The sequence below is a fragment of the Callospermophilus lateralis genome, unplaced genomic scaffold (genome assembly GCF_048772815.1).
Source record: "Callospermophilus lateralis isolate mCalLat2 unplaced genomic scaffold, mCalLat2.hap1 Scaffold_63, whole genome shotgun sequence".
Lineage (NCBI taxonomy): Eukaryota > Metazoa > Chordata > Mammalia > Rodentia > Sciuridae > Callospermophilus > Callospermophilus lateralis.
This window is the reverse complement of record NW_027514713.1, coordinates 7459915-7475055: the sequence shown is the minus strand read 5'-3', so window position 1 is coordinate 7475055 and position 15141 is coordinate 7459915. Positions and strand designations below refer to the sequence as shown.

General features: G+C 36.9%; 1 pseudogene; it reads right to left on the bottom strand.

Moving 5' to 3' along the window:
• Positions 1 to 10469, bottom strand: part of LOC143389479 (four-jointed box protein 1-like) — a 56997-nt pseudogene extending 46528 nt beyond the window's left edge.
• Between the last annotated feature and the right edge of the window lie 4672 nt (positions 10470 to 15141).

Below are 15141 nucleotides of genomic sequence, written 5' to 3'. Positions count from 1 at the left end.
AATGGTAAGTAATTGTTTTTCAAATAAGCAGTATTAACTATCATTTTAGAATTTTAAATAATAAAATGCTGTTAATTGTCCACCAAGGTGATGCTGAGCAGCATTTACTATGACGAGAAATTGCGAATTAAAATGTGATCAAATGGTTGACTTATGATTTGTCACCATAAAACTACCTATTTTCATTCCACTATACATCAATCAATACACTGACTTTTAAAAAATACTTGGGCATTTTATCTAACAATTGCTAATATAGAAGTAAAACTAAGAAATTTGTGATGAGAACCGGGAGCTGAATTCTCTTAGCAGAAAAAATCTTAGGACAATTTCACGTGTTTATTAATATAAAAAGCTATTTTTACATAAAATTTCACTTTTAAGTTGTTTAATTCATGAAAAAATAAATAAAATCTGATTATCGCATAGCTCTGTGCCTATCCAAAATAAAAATTAAAAGCATAGACCTTATGGAAAGCTTTCTTCCTTTCAGTCACACACAGTACAATGACCCCTAGTGGGAAAGCCAGGCAAAAAGTGCCACACATTGCAGACACCCAAATATACACTGGGAACAGCTTTTAATCAGGAAGCCAAATGTGCACATCAAAACTTACCAACGACTGATATCATCTGAATTTAATTCAGGATAACCTAAGAAAATGCTGTCATTTTCCTAGTACAGGCAAGATATTGAAACTTACTGAACTAATGGAAGCATTTTTAGGTTAACTTAAATTTATATCTAACCCAATATTTTAAATTCAGACCTCTTAGCAATACAGGTGTAGATTATGACTTTTGAGTTAACGTCAATTTATACATACACACAGTTTGAGAACTTCCCAATACTTCAGAATTCATCTGATTCAAATTCTTCAGTTTGCAAGAGAAATACATAGAGCCTAGGATGGTTGACAGGCGTGTGCCAAGTCAATCAGCTATATACTGACAGAGCCAGAAATGAAAGTCTCCAGACTATGGTTTCAATGCAACTTCCAACATTCAGTAGTGTCTCCTTACTGAAAGGTCCTTCAATTTACTACAAGAGGCAAAAACAGCAGGAATTTGTAGTTGTGTATAGAGACTTAGTACTTATTAAGGAAGTTCTATAATAACTTTCTTGAAGAAGGGTGTTAATCTTATTCTCTGTGGAATACATTCAACCTAATAAAAGGCAAGAAATAAGGTTCTAAATTATGATTAATGTTAGGGTACAACTAAGTACGTATATCAATGACAAATAAAACTTATAATTCCAAATAGAATTTAATAGCCATAAGGATTATGTTTCAACAAAGGACCAAGTAATATCACCACATAATACTTTGAAAATATAGATTCCACCTCATAGAGAACATTTTACATTTAATTCCAATATGGAATTTTAGTTAGAGTTCATAAATATCTAAATAATTGTGAACTAACAATGGAATTTTTTAATTAAAAAAAAGGAAAGGAAAATGGAGTAGTTAATCTTTAGAACAAACTCCAGAAACCTTGAGATTCAACATTTTATAGCAACTGTATTTATGCATTATTTTATTTATACCAATTTTAGGGTAGCAAGCAGGTTTAAAATATATCTTTCTTCTCCTGCTATCCCAAATCTTAAGTTTTCATGTTTTTAATTTCACATTATAATGGAGATACTTGAATAACTCTGCTGATAATGTTAGGGACAATAATATTGTCTCGAACTATAAAATAACTGGCTGAGAAATAACATACAGAATATGATAAGAATTAAATTTTCATACATATGTGAATTGAAGCTTTTAAAATAACTGATACACACATACAGCTATGAAAACAGTATATAATCTCAATATGAACAAATTAATTAAAGGTCACATGTATTTGGAAACTCTCAGCCTGAATATTTGGCCTTGTAACATCAAATTTTCATTTCTGGTTTCCTTAAGAAGTAGCAGAATTACCACCTTTTTAGAAATAATGATATGGACTAAGTTTGTGCATCTCCCCTCCCCACCACCAATTTCATATATTGAAGCCTAAATTCTCAACAGGACGTGCGTGGAGGCAGGGCCTCTGTGATGTAATTAGGTCATGAGGTCATAAATGAGATCAGTACCCTTCTTATAAGAAGAGACACTACGGAGATTATTTATCTCTTTGTTCTGCATGTGAAAATGAAGAAAAAAGGTGGCTATCTACAGGCAGGAAGCAGGTCGTGACAGACACTGGGTCTGCCAGTGTCTTGAACTTGAACCTCACAGCCTCCAGACTGTCAGAAATAGGATCTACTGTTGAAACCACACAGTCTATGGCATTCTTATTACAGCAGACCAAACTGACTAGAACAGAATGAGACGTTTTCACTGGGTAAAAGCATGAAGTGAGGCATCTGCAGCCTTTCCACCCCACAATTAGTTATTTCTATAATTTTTGGAATAACATTTGTGTCTTCACAGCCATATGTCTGGTCTCCATGAACTTGAGGGGAAATTTCATTTAAACAATTTCCAATTTAATTCATTTTCTTATAAAATAAAAGTAATCTTAGCAAGATCTTTAAAGGTAGAAAGTAAAGTATAACTTTTATATAACCATAGTAAGAATTCTTAAAATGTAAAAATAATAAAAAATGACTAAGTACAGATGTACCTTTATTAAGGATAAATTAAAATGCCAAAAGCATTATCATGTGCATATATTCCAGTTGCAGAATATTTTTACAGTAACACTTAAGTTGTATCTGTGGACAATCTGTAGTATATTTGACTGTCCTATAGAAACTATAAGATTGTAAAAGCCTATCATATTTTTCTGGTTTCTCTGGCTAATGTGATGATGCTTTTACTTTGAAATATATATTGATATGTGATACTGATCTTGTGTTTAAATACATGTGACAAATTTTTCTAACTCATTTTTAGACACCTTTTTAATTTTTGTTAATATTGGTGAGTTTTAATCTTACAAATAGCATTTTAATAAAAGATTTAAATAAATAATGACCATTGTCAAGTTAGAATTTGTTGACACTTAAATACAATCCTTTATTAAAATTACACTAGTTCCCTTTTGATTATATGAACAAAATTTTTTCAAATCCTAGCTCATTTAAAATGACTTTCATAATTTTAAAGAAATACATTCTTAGAACATAAACATCTGGATTTGTAGACATTGGTTACTTTGTAATTTACAATGGCTTTGTGAATGATGACATAAAAGCACAACCATCCAATGTAAACAGAAACATACGTCTTAACGATATTATACAACAATGACAAAGTCTAACACATATGATACAGAAGTTGATTATAGTGGGGGTATTTTATACCTATGTATGAGTAACTCTTTACTGGACTCTTGGGCTATTAGAACATCCCACCCCTCAACAAATGGAGAAACTATTGGATAGTGAAGGATATAAAAGGAAATTAACTTTCATTAACATGTTAAGTTTCTTAAGCATCAACATAAGACAATTCTGCCTATTCCAGCATTGAAGGAATTAAATTTGAGATTAAATACTTTCAAAATGATGATATATACAATGAAAACACAAAATATACTGGAACTAATTATCTGACATTTTATCATTTTAATATTGTCTGTTATGGTTTGGATGTGAGGTGTTCCCCAAAAGCTCATGTGTGATATAATGCAGGAAAGTTCAAAAGAGAAATGATTGGGTTGTAGGAGTCTTAACCCAATTAGTGAATTATTCCCCTGATAGAAATTCACTGAGTGGTAACTGAAGTGGTAGGGTGTGGCTCAAGGAGCTGGGAACTGGGGCCCAGCTTTTGGGGCATATTGTATCTGGCAAGTGGAAACCTCTCTGCTTCCTGATTATCATATGAGCTGCTTCCCTCTGCCATACTTTTCTTCCATGATGTTCTGCCTCACCTTGAGCCTTGAGGAATGGAGCCAGCCTTTTATGAACTAAGACCTCTGAAACCATAGAGTTTTCAAATAGACTTTTCCTCCTCTGCAATTGTTCTGGTTGGGTCCATTTAGTCACACAGTGAAAAAGCTAACTAAAACACTGTTCTTCCTCTAATGATCACTGTACTGAATGGGTTAATTAACTTTTACTTTTGTTCTAATATGTAGAAAAAAGGACATTTCACTTGAATTTTTGTTTTCTCATTACCCTTGGAAATTAGCTCATAAAAGTTTTCCCAAACTCTATATGTTTTGATTCCAATTTAATGTTTCTAATTGAATATAAAATATTCACTTTTAGAAAATATATTTTCATTGTGATCTTATGGATTTTAATGAATACTAATATAATTTCCATTCTGTCTTCCAATTTTTTTTTGCCTGAGAAGTAATAAAAAGCAAATTTTATACATTGCAGTAGTTCAAAAGGGGCTAATTATATTTTGATAACAATGGTAAAGTCTGTCATTCTGTAGCTACTTTTCTTTTGCTACAAAATGAAATACTTTATCATTTCTATTAATAATAGTTAGACACATAGCTAGTACTGAGCTAGTACTTCCCAACATAACTCGTGAGGAATGTTCTGAGAGAGTCTTCACTCTGAATGTTAATCAGAGTGCCTTGAGTCTTTGTTGCCTGCTTTTGTTTGATAGTATGCAATAGCCACATTCTACAGTAAGTTGCTCAGCATTTACAAATTTCCAGAAGCTTCCACATATTATATCTCAGTTAATCTTCACAACTATTCAAAGAATATGAAACTTCATTGTAAAGATGAAGAGGATGAAAAAAAAAAAGAATGAGTTTCCTAATGCTTTGGAAGTGTCTTATGGGATACTCTTCTCCATTTTACCTGTCAACTAATGGAATGTCTTTTTTCATTAGATTTTTAATCCCTTTGGCAAACCATGACATAACCAATAACCCAGATAACTATTTGATTTTAGCTTAACACAGTTATTTACATGGAACTAATAAAATAGCAATGAAACCAGTTCTTAAACTACACTGTTTGTTCATTGTGTTTTCTTCCAAGTGTAAAATAGTTTACAATAAATCTCTTTCCTTTAGGGAAGCAATCAACTGTAAATCAAGCTATATGTGAGTTTTTAAAACTTTACCAATTAGTCATATGACTTACTTAATCTTTGTGAACCTCCACTTATTTTTCTGAATAGAGAGTTTGATGAAGAAGAACCTAAAATATCTTTCCAATTATAAATACAATATCTATGTTGAAAATATGTAAGAAATTAAAAGGAGGAGATTTCAATGGAGTGCTCTGAAGATTAATTGGATAAAAATTAAATATAAGGATACACAACTGCAGCAGTTAGCCACTAAATGACAAATGTATGAATTTATAAAGGATAGTGATTAACTGCAATGCGGGTAATGGAATAAATCAGAGTGGTGCTGGACGAAGAGACAAAACAACCACTGGTGACTGAATGAATACTGAGCACAACTTAATATTAGAGTTAAAGCTATTCAAGTCTTGGTAGAATAGAGGGTCTTTAATAAATGGGGGAAACTGAGGAATATAACATCTAAGGTGAAAAGTGATGAACTTGATTCCGGACATGCTGAGTTTTAGGTAAAGGTGAGAATCATAATTGTAGATCATAGAACTGAATTTAAGCCTGGGGATGCAGATCTGAAAGTCAACAGAGTAGAAGTAAATATTAAAACTTAAGACAGAACAATCTCTCTTAGGAAGATAGTGGAGCAGGAGAAATGTCAAGTTAGAGTTTGAGCTTCCACAAATCCCAGCATGTGCTATAAAGAGCCTGGTCACTGGGAAGAAGGTGGTTTCTGAAGTGCTATCAGTCCATCTGATGGATGGACATAACTATGGGCACATGCAAGACTCCACCTCTGGCCTAATGTTATAAGGTTATAAGCCTATTGTTCTTTTTCTTCTCTGGGGGGTTCCTCATACATCTCAGCCATCTTGGACTTCCAAACTTCAAGTGCTCTGTGATGAAAACAATGATGAACTAGAGGCCATTACCAGCCACTGTTATCAAAATAATGTTTTTCTCTTTTGTGCTGCTAGCTCTTGTTTATTTCAATAGTAATTCCAAGTGCAAACAACTTTTAGTCCAAGACTTCATTCTCATCTATCTTAGAACTTGACCATACTAAGTTAGTCTATCTTAACTCACTTCACATGTTTCTTGTTACATCTTCAGTTGCTTGGTATTTTATACTTGTTAATGAATGTTTGGTGGAAGAATAAATGAATAAACCAACCAGCAGGAGAATAAATTTGGGGAAATACTCATAATTTTGGAGGTGAAAAGAGACTGTAAATCAATTTTTAAAAAGGAAGAAAAAAATCATGCTATTGGGGCTGGGGATGTGGCTCAAGCGGTAATGCGCTCGCCTGGCATGCGCAGGGCACAGGTTCGATCCTCAGCACCACATAAAAATAAAATAAAGATGTTGTGTCCACCGAAAACTGAAAAATAAATATTTAAAAATTCTCTCTCTCTCTCTCTTTCTCTATCTTTAAAAAAAATCATGCTATCTTCATTGCCACTAATCATAGCAAACTATTTTTATTATTTATCAAGCAGGAGAGTTTTTGGACAAAATAAATTGTCAAGAAACATCATTTCACACCAAATTAGAAATAATGTCAATAAATTCAGGCCATGAAATGATATTTTTGAGGATACAATATTTCAGTACCATAGATTCTCCTGATTGAAATGGGCCAGCAACTTTTGTTACAGCATAACCTTAAGGTAGTGGATACAATAGAAGTAGCTCTACTGTGTGCATATTCTACAACAGTGCATCTCAATATTCCCATGCAAATGAATCAACAGGGAATCAAAGATTCTGCATTTCTTATAAACTCCCAGGACTTAAGATCCTCTCAGACAACACATCTTAAATAACAAGACTCTAGGGACCTTATCTATATATACGGTCCCCCTGTAGGAAGAAAGGATGCCAATGGCTTGGCACTAATTCAATATTCTCTGAATTGAAAAAAAATAAATAAAAGAGCACTGCAGTTTCAACTGATGCAAATAGGGAAGATAGCACATAAATTGATATGATGGAGGAATGAGCAATTTATGTAACTTCCCACACTATGGAATTCATTTAGAAGGTTCTAGTTTACTGAGAAATCTGTTTCAATGATAGTTATAATACATAATTTTGCCTCTAATGTATTTTAGGTAGCTATAATCATTCTCATATCCCAGAATACTCACTTTTAAGTATCTGTCATTTGCCCTTTGAGAGGTACAGGTATCATTTACTTCCTCAGATCCCTTTATCCCCCCTGTAATATTTTATTGACTTGCCATTAACCTTTGCCTTGGGAAATTACTCCATTTTTTTAATTCCTTTTCTCTTTTGGGTTCAGTTTTCTCTAGTCACATGTAATTCTGAGATTGTTCATTATCTTTAAAAATTCTGAGAAGAGAAAAGGTATCGTATCAAAAGCACACACAGCAAGAGGCAAGATTTGTGAGGAAAGATTTCATTAACACCCTAAAGGGAAGGATGATACTTTATATTTTAACTTACATGGGTAGGAAAAGCTCACAATTGCTGAGATGAGACTAGGAACTTCCTGATAATTCTGGGCCTGTTAAGAGGTAAGCATAGATAACAGATGAGTGATGGAAGAGCAAAGTCACCCAACAAAGAAAGTGATCACATTTCTGTAGGTAACCAGCTAAGTCCATGTGGGGCAATGTTGCATCAGGTTTATTAGACAAACACAGATAAAAGATCTACACTGACCACAGATACTAAACACTTAGTGTAACAAATGAGGCAAAACACATGAGAACTTCTAGAAGGCAACTGTTCCCCAGAAGTCAGCAAATATTCAACAATATTTAGGAGGAAAATTTATTTCCTCCTAAAATTTCCTTCAAGGTAAAGTCTAAAGCCAGAAATATGGCACAAAAGACCTTAGCTGATCTTATGCTTGCACACTCATCCAGGCAACCTCTGAGCTTGACCTTGATTTAAACATACCCTAGCCTTTAGCTTGACAAACGATTTGTAGTTCCACAAGTGCACTTTTGCATATTTATTCCTCCACTACCTCAATAAATTTCCACTCATTATTCAAGATTCTACTCAAAGAATCACTTATTTTGTGATACTTTCTCCAAGGACCTCATGGAAAATCAACTACTTCTTCCATAAGATAAGTGCCTGAGTCCAAGTGCCTGAGTCCTACAGCATTATAAAAATTATTACATGTCTGTCTCCCTCATTGGACTATGAATCCTTCTGAGCCCCATCATTGAAGTAAAACAGTATTTTACTTCTAGAACCTTGAATACTTACTCGTTCTTTGCTCATCAGTGAATGTCCAGTGGTAAGTTTTACAAAATGATTGTAAATAAGTTAAAAATTTTATCTTTCTTACTAATCACAAATTTGACATTATCTTTTGAATTTAGAATTTCCTGTTTTCAATGGAGTTTTTCTTCATAGGAATGCCATTTAAAAGCATAGGTGTCCAAAGACATCACCCTAGTGTAGGTCTAATGGTTTTGTGGCTGGATAAAAATCTCATTATCTCTTTGTTCCCAATTCCTTCTCCTAGACAATCCCATGCATAATTTTGAAGATAATATTCACTAGATACCTATTCAATAGATGTCTTAAATGGTTTAGTAACCCTTGTTTGCCTATTGCAACAAGGTTTAACTTAATATTTTATTGCAAGCCCCCCTCTCACTTTGTACTCCACATGTACTGTTAATGCATCTATGTTTTGTATTTACTTATTATTAAAAGAATTTTTTTAGTTATACATGGACACAATATCTTTATTTTGTTTATCTATTTTTATGTGGTGCTGAGGATTGAACCCAGTGCCTCACATGTGCCAGGCAAGCTCTCTGCCACTGAGCCACAAACCCAGCCCTTGTGTTTAATTTTTGACAAGTTTCTTACAGTGAGAAATCCCTTCTTGTTGACAGCCTAGCAATACTCAGTCTGTGTCACACTTCCTTAATGAAGTCTTATATACTGGCTCATTTAGCAAGGACTTCGCCATTTATAATTGTTTATAATTGATTTCTCATGTATATCTTGTATAAATTTATTTCACTTCCTCTTTGATACTGTCTCAAGGACTGGAACAGAATTTCAACATTTTTTGGCATTCTCTTTTCTAATTTTGCACCTTGCTAGATATAATACACACAAAAAATAATTTCTTGACTTATTGACAAATATGCCACATCACATTTTGTTACTTTACATTGGCACAGAACACTGGACAATTTCTACAAAATGACCTTGTTTTCATGTTGTTTTCTATTTCTTTTATATGAATCATCTCAACCTGTGTGCACAAATCAAGATCAGGAATGATTTTTTTTTTTATGTAGAAAGTCAGTGGAACATAGTAAGAAATACAATGATTGGAAGTCAGAAAACACCTGAGCTCTGTCACTTGTATGATGAGGTGGAAAGTTATCTTTTATTTCCATCATTGTCTTCATCTGGAAGTTGAAAACAAAACCTTCAGGGATGTTGTAGAAATTAAATGAAATACTATGTCTAGAAATATTCTGCAAATTTTAATGTTATGCAATATAATGTATAGCTTTTTATTACATCATCAAAATAATTTTGTGGGTGGCTCATGCTGTGTACAGGGAAAACTATCAGAAAAGACACCTGAGAGTCTTGGGTCCAGTTGGAGATTATATATATATATATATATATATATATATATATATATATATATATATATATATAATCTCTTTTCTAATTTTAGCAACAGCTGTAAAGTCTCATTCCTCACATTTTTCATTTTTCTCTTTAGGATACAAATTATTACCATCCAATACATTTTTGGCAAACTATTTTTCAGCGTTTTCCATCTGCTTATCAATCATGACCTCTTATAGTCCTACTTCCTGCTTTACCAACTAAAACATGAACTATACCTTGTCAATCCTCTCTTCAACCCCACCGAGGTAGCTGTCATACCTGGAACACGCTTTATTCTTAACCTCGCCTCCCTGCTTTTCTTTTCCGTGGGCTCCTCTTCCCCTCTGCTGGCTGCCAAGGAGAAGCACATTTATTGGCATTGCCCCCAAACAGATGCCTGCCTCTCTCCCTTCCCCCTTTCTGTTCCAGCCAAACCATCACCTGCCAAGGGCTGGTGGTTGCTGCCTCCCCTGTCCACTGCCTCACATTGCTGCAGCTCCAGTCCTTTTTGGCAGCCTCTTCTGAAGTTCCCCTGCCCGTGTTCGCCTGCGCCTCTTGCCAGAAACCTCCCCCTCTCGCCTGCAGGTTTCCTCGCTCCCGCCAGCTTCTCCCCAGCTCCGTCTGCGCGCAGCCTCTTCCTCCCGCCCTTGCCAGCTGCTTTACTCGCCTTTCCTCAGGCTGCTCCCTCTTTTTCTTTACCCAGCTCTTCCTCCACCTCCCGCAGCCGGTTTCTTTCCAACGCCCCCACCCCTTTGGTCGGATGTTTTGTTAACACTCAGGACCACCAGTGCCAGTGTGTGTCTGTCCACCGTTCTCCTGGAAAAGCGAATTCTCATTCCCGCTTTTGTTATCTGATGAGTACCCCACCAAAACCCAGTGCCTACTCCCCTAGCTTGGAAGGCGGAATGCCACGATGGTAGACAGAATTCAGGGAGACAACAGGACACTGGATCGGAGGACCCCAGTAAAGTTTTGGACGTTCAGGACTTGCCATCTCAAGCCTCCCAAACTTGGTCAGCCTGGCAACTGACCCAAGTCCCCAAGGAGTGCACAGTAACCGGGGCGATCTCTCTCTCTCTCTCTCTCTCTCTCTCTCTCTCTCTCTCTCTCTCTCTCTCTCTCTCTCTCTCTCTCTCCCTCTCCCTCTCTGATTCCGAGCGTCCCTAATCTTCCAGAGCCGCTCCACTGAGGATGCAGATCGTTCTTCTGGACCAGGCCTGAGCCTCTTCTCAGGCTCCACCAGGGCACACAGCCTGAGCCCCACCCAAACCCGGGCTGGAGAGGGGCGCACTTGCTTCTAGATGCGCGATCATGATACTAGATCAAAGGATGGAGCCGCCCAGGTTCCTAAGTGTCTGCCGGGGGACGAGGGGTGGGTAAAACTGATAGCTCTCCTCAAACCCGGGCCCTTCTCACAGGATGGATACCCCCAAGGCGCCATCCAGTAGCCGGGAAGCCTTTACGAGCCGTCTCCTTTAAGAAGCGCGTGTACGTGTGATTCGGGCTGTGTATGCCTTGTGTTTGTGTGTGTGTGTGTTGGACTGTGTGTGTGTGTGTGTGTGCGCGCGCGCGCCTGGGGCCCTGAGAGCCAGGAAGGAGGAGTTATGTAGATTACGGATGAACATTCTGGTGGGGAGGGAGGAGAGGAGGGAAGGAGAAGCAGAGGCTAGATAGCGAGGAGCGGCGGAGGCCCTTCCCGCAGGAGCTCGGGGCGGTGGCGGCGGCGGTGGCGGAGTAGGCGGTGGAGAAGGAGGAGAAGGAGGAGGAGGTGGAGGACGCACGGACTGGAGGCGGCGGCAGCGGCGGCGGCGGCTGCTGCTGCGGCTGCGACTGGGAGCTTTGAGTTGGAACCGCCGGTGAACTTGGGCGCCACGTTCCAGGTGACGGACCCCAGAGGATGGTGAACGCGAGCTGCTGCTGACCCTGCCTCTGCCGCTCCTTCTCCCGGCTGCTGAGCGCCTGGGCCCCCTTTCTCCTCCCCTTGCCCGGCTGTGGGTGAACCTGCAGGCTCCTAACCCACCCGGAGGACTTTTTTTTGAAAGGAAACGAGGGAGGGAGGGAGAGGGAAAGAGGGAGAAAAAGAAGGGGAGCTCGTCCATCCATTGAAGCACAGTTCACTATGATCTTACTCACAATCAGCACTGGAAGACGGTCGGATTTCGTGCATCTTTCGGGGGTGTTTTTCTTGCAAACCTTGATTTGGATTTTATGTGCTACAGTCTGCGGAACGGAGCAGTATTTCAATGTGGAGGTAAGAGTACAAGGGCTTCTTCCTCTTCCCCTGCCTGGACTGATCCTAGAAACATTTCCTTCACTCTTTGGATCCTTGTAGCTCAGAGCAGCCAGGTCTCAACATATTGTTTCCCTTCTAGCCGCTGAAACCCTTGTTGAGTTTCCCTGTGCCTTAGGTGATGGATGCATGTGAGACCGAGAATCCCTTATCCCCAGCAGCACAAAGCATGATGCTGCGCGCTCAAAGACACAATTGTAGCCGGTCCATGCTTCTTACCCGGGGAAGAGGTGAAGCCCTACTTATAGCAAACGTGTGGCTTAACCAGGAAGCTTGAGTTTATGATGGATAAACAGCTCGGGAAACAAAATTGATTGCTTGGCATCCTGGGCTGCCTTTTTATTGTTCCTGAAACCTTCCTCCCAGTGGTTGGTGCCTAACAAAGGAGGTTAAAAATAAAAGAATCTAAAGGAGAACGTGGGAATACTTGATATGTTTAATAACATTACTTTGTGATAAAACACTTGAGTAGACAGAGTCTTTTTCTCATTTAGACAAAAGTTAATACACTGTTACTAGATCTGGCTGCACAGAGGACGTGAAATCCATCTCTTTTGAAGTGTCTTCTCTCCCCCTCCCCCGCCGATTGAAAATAAACGAGGCCCCATGTAATAGTTCTGAGGTGTGTTTTAAATTTTATTTCACACTCTCATGGCAAAAACGGAGAGGTCTTAGACTGTCATCTGTTTTACTGTGATAGCTTTGGAAACAGAAGGCACAAAGCAAAAGGGAACTTAAGGATAAGGATTTGTCAGACCTCTGCCAAAGTACTCTTCCTGTCATCAACTCAGCACTAAAGCCAGCCAGCAACGTGCAATAAATCATTGGGAACGTGAACACACCTGGGCTGTGACACAAATTTATTACATGTTCGGTAGGATGCAAAGCCAGCAAGGGGGTTTTAGTAAAATTTCCTCCTTTTGATTAGATCTGATACCTTCTGACTTTCCAAAGAATTATGGTTAAATCTACAAGGAATAATGTGATTTTCCCTTATATTGTTGATATAATAAAGCTTCCTGTCATTTTGTTGGAAGCATGTGTTTACACAATAGCAGGACCTGTTGCACAGTATTTGAACATGCTTCATGTAACTGATTTATACACAAAGTGTGCATAATAAATGCCAGGTGTGGAGGCACATTCTGAATATAACTATGTTTATATAAACTGTTCTTGGGACTCCACATAATAAGTGATAGTACAGAAACAAAGTATTTTAAAGAGTAATAGTCATTATACATTAGTTAAATTTGCAGATGTTAAGCATCAGTATATTCCACAAAAATACAAATTTGAAAACTAAGATTTTAACCCTTTGAAAAACTGTGTTTTTTGTTTTGTTTTGTATAAAAAAGAGAGAGAGAAAGAGAAATGGAAAAGGGCTGAAAGTCTAAACTTTTCTTGATGACACATTTGAACTTTTGGAGTTGTGTGATACAAATGGATTTGTGTACCTAAAATTTAAACCAAGAGTTTAATGTTGAAGTGAAATAATTAGTTCATAGAATGGAGGAATGAGAATGGCAATTTGTTATTTATAATTTATAAACAGAAGGGCTTATTGTCAGGTTGGTGGTGCTGGAGATGGTGGTGAGGTGGGGCGTGGGAGAGGTGGTTACAACTTAAGTGCTAGGTTGTGTCTTGCTCACTATGGGAATGAAAGGAGAGATGGATGTCTACCTGCCCTGGCAAAGTCTTTGATTTGCTTTTGAGATTGGAATAACATCATTGTCTTAATTATTATTAAGTTTCCTTACTGAGGCTAAACATATATTGAGTTTCTTTGTATTGTAATCCTCAATCAGATATTATTATACAAAAAAGTTATGTTACTAAAAATGATGATTTTTAATTCCAGCTATATCTTCCTTTTCAAGGTGCATGTGAAAAAAAAATGGTTCGTGGAGAAGAGTTATTTTTCCATTTTAAAGTATTTCTGTTATTTCACCCATGTTTATTACAAATGCAAAGATTTAAGGAATGACAGATAAGATTCATGTGCCCTCTGGGACCTTAAAAAGCTTACTTGACACAAAGGGAGTATTCTAATGATTTATGGGTGATTATGTTGCATAGTTTGTATTATTCCCAAGTAGTTTTTTAAGCTCTTGGGCCCTTCCTTGGTTGGATTGATAAGCTTTTGTGTGTATTTTGATAACTTTTTTTCCATTATTAAAATAGCTACTAGAAATATCCAAATATTATAAAGAACATAGGATGACAGGAAGTTTTCTGATATGAGTTTCTGCCTGATTCACTTTTATTAGATGTTTCTTTTTGGTGGAAAACACTAATGGAGAGAATATTCCATTACTTCCTCTTCATAAGAGGCACTTATATTGTGTTCCTCATTCTTGGTTGCAAAACATACACAGTGGGAATGCTTTATTTGATTGATTCTCAAGGACAGTCTTAAAATAAACAGTAACGGTATCAATCATGCATGAAGTCCATATGATCATAATTTTTTTCTGGTAAGTACACCAAGTTATTACAGTTGGAACAAAGCTTCTGAGAGAGGCTTTTTATGCTGACTGCTAAAATTATAGTGTTTTATTCATCCCTCAACTTAACAATTTGTGGTACCCCCATACTTCTCATCTCTATGATTTGGGGTTTAACCCTGTATTTTCCCCTTGGGGACATTATATAGAGGTATTCATGTTAACACTTTCCTGTCTGATTTTTAAAACAATAAACATTTAGAATTTTTAGTTATCAGAGTGGGAGAAAAACGTTGATATGCTTATGAAAGCCTGTTATAGAGAAAGAGGGTATTTGGATTCTTTGTGATTTAAAAAAAACAAAAAGGAACATTTCTAACAGCAGAAAGGGTTAGAGTAGTACTTTAGAACATATTCATTCATTTCTCTAACTGTGTTTTAAGTGGAAGCCTCTTTAAGCATTAAGTTTTCAGTATATACTTATGTAGATAAATGTTTTTATATATCACTGGACTCCTTTTTTGGGGAGTGGTTCTTCCAATGTCTTATTAGTAGCATGATGCAAGGGATTCATATTGCTAATATTAACTAAAAGTCAAAAACTGCTGTCATTGGACAGCAGTCTGATTAGAGGTATTCATTGGTCAGAAGCAGCTAAATTATTAACAAAGAACTACAAATCATTTTATCTTTAAAATAGTTACTTTGCACTGGGATTTTCATGATTCTGGGGTTTTTTTTGGAAATTGCAAATGTTTTTGTCATGACTAT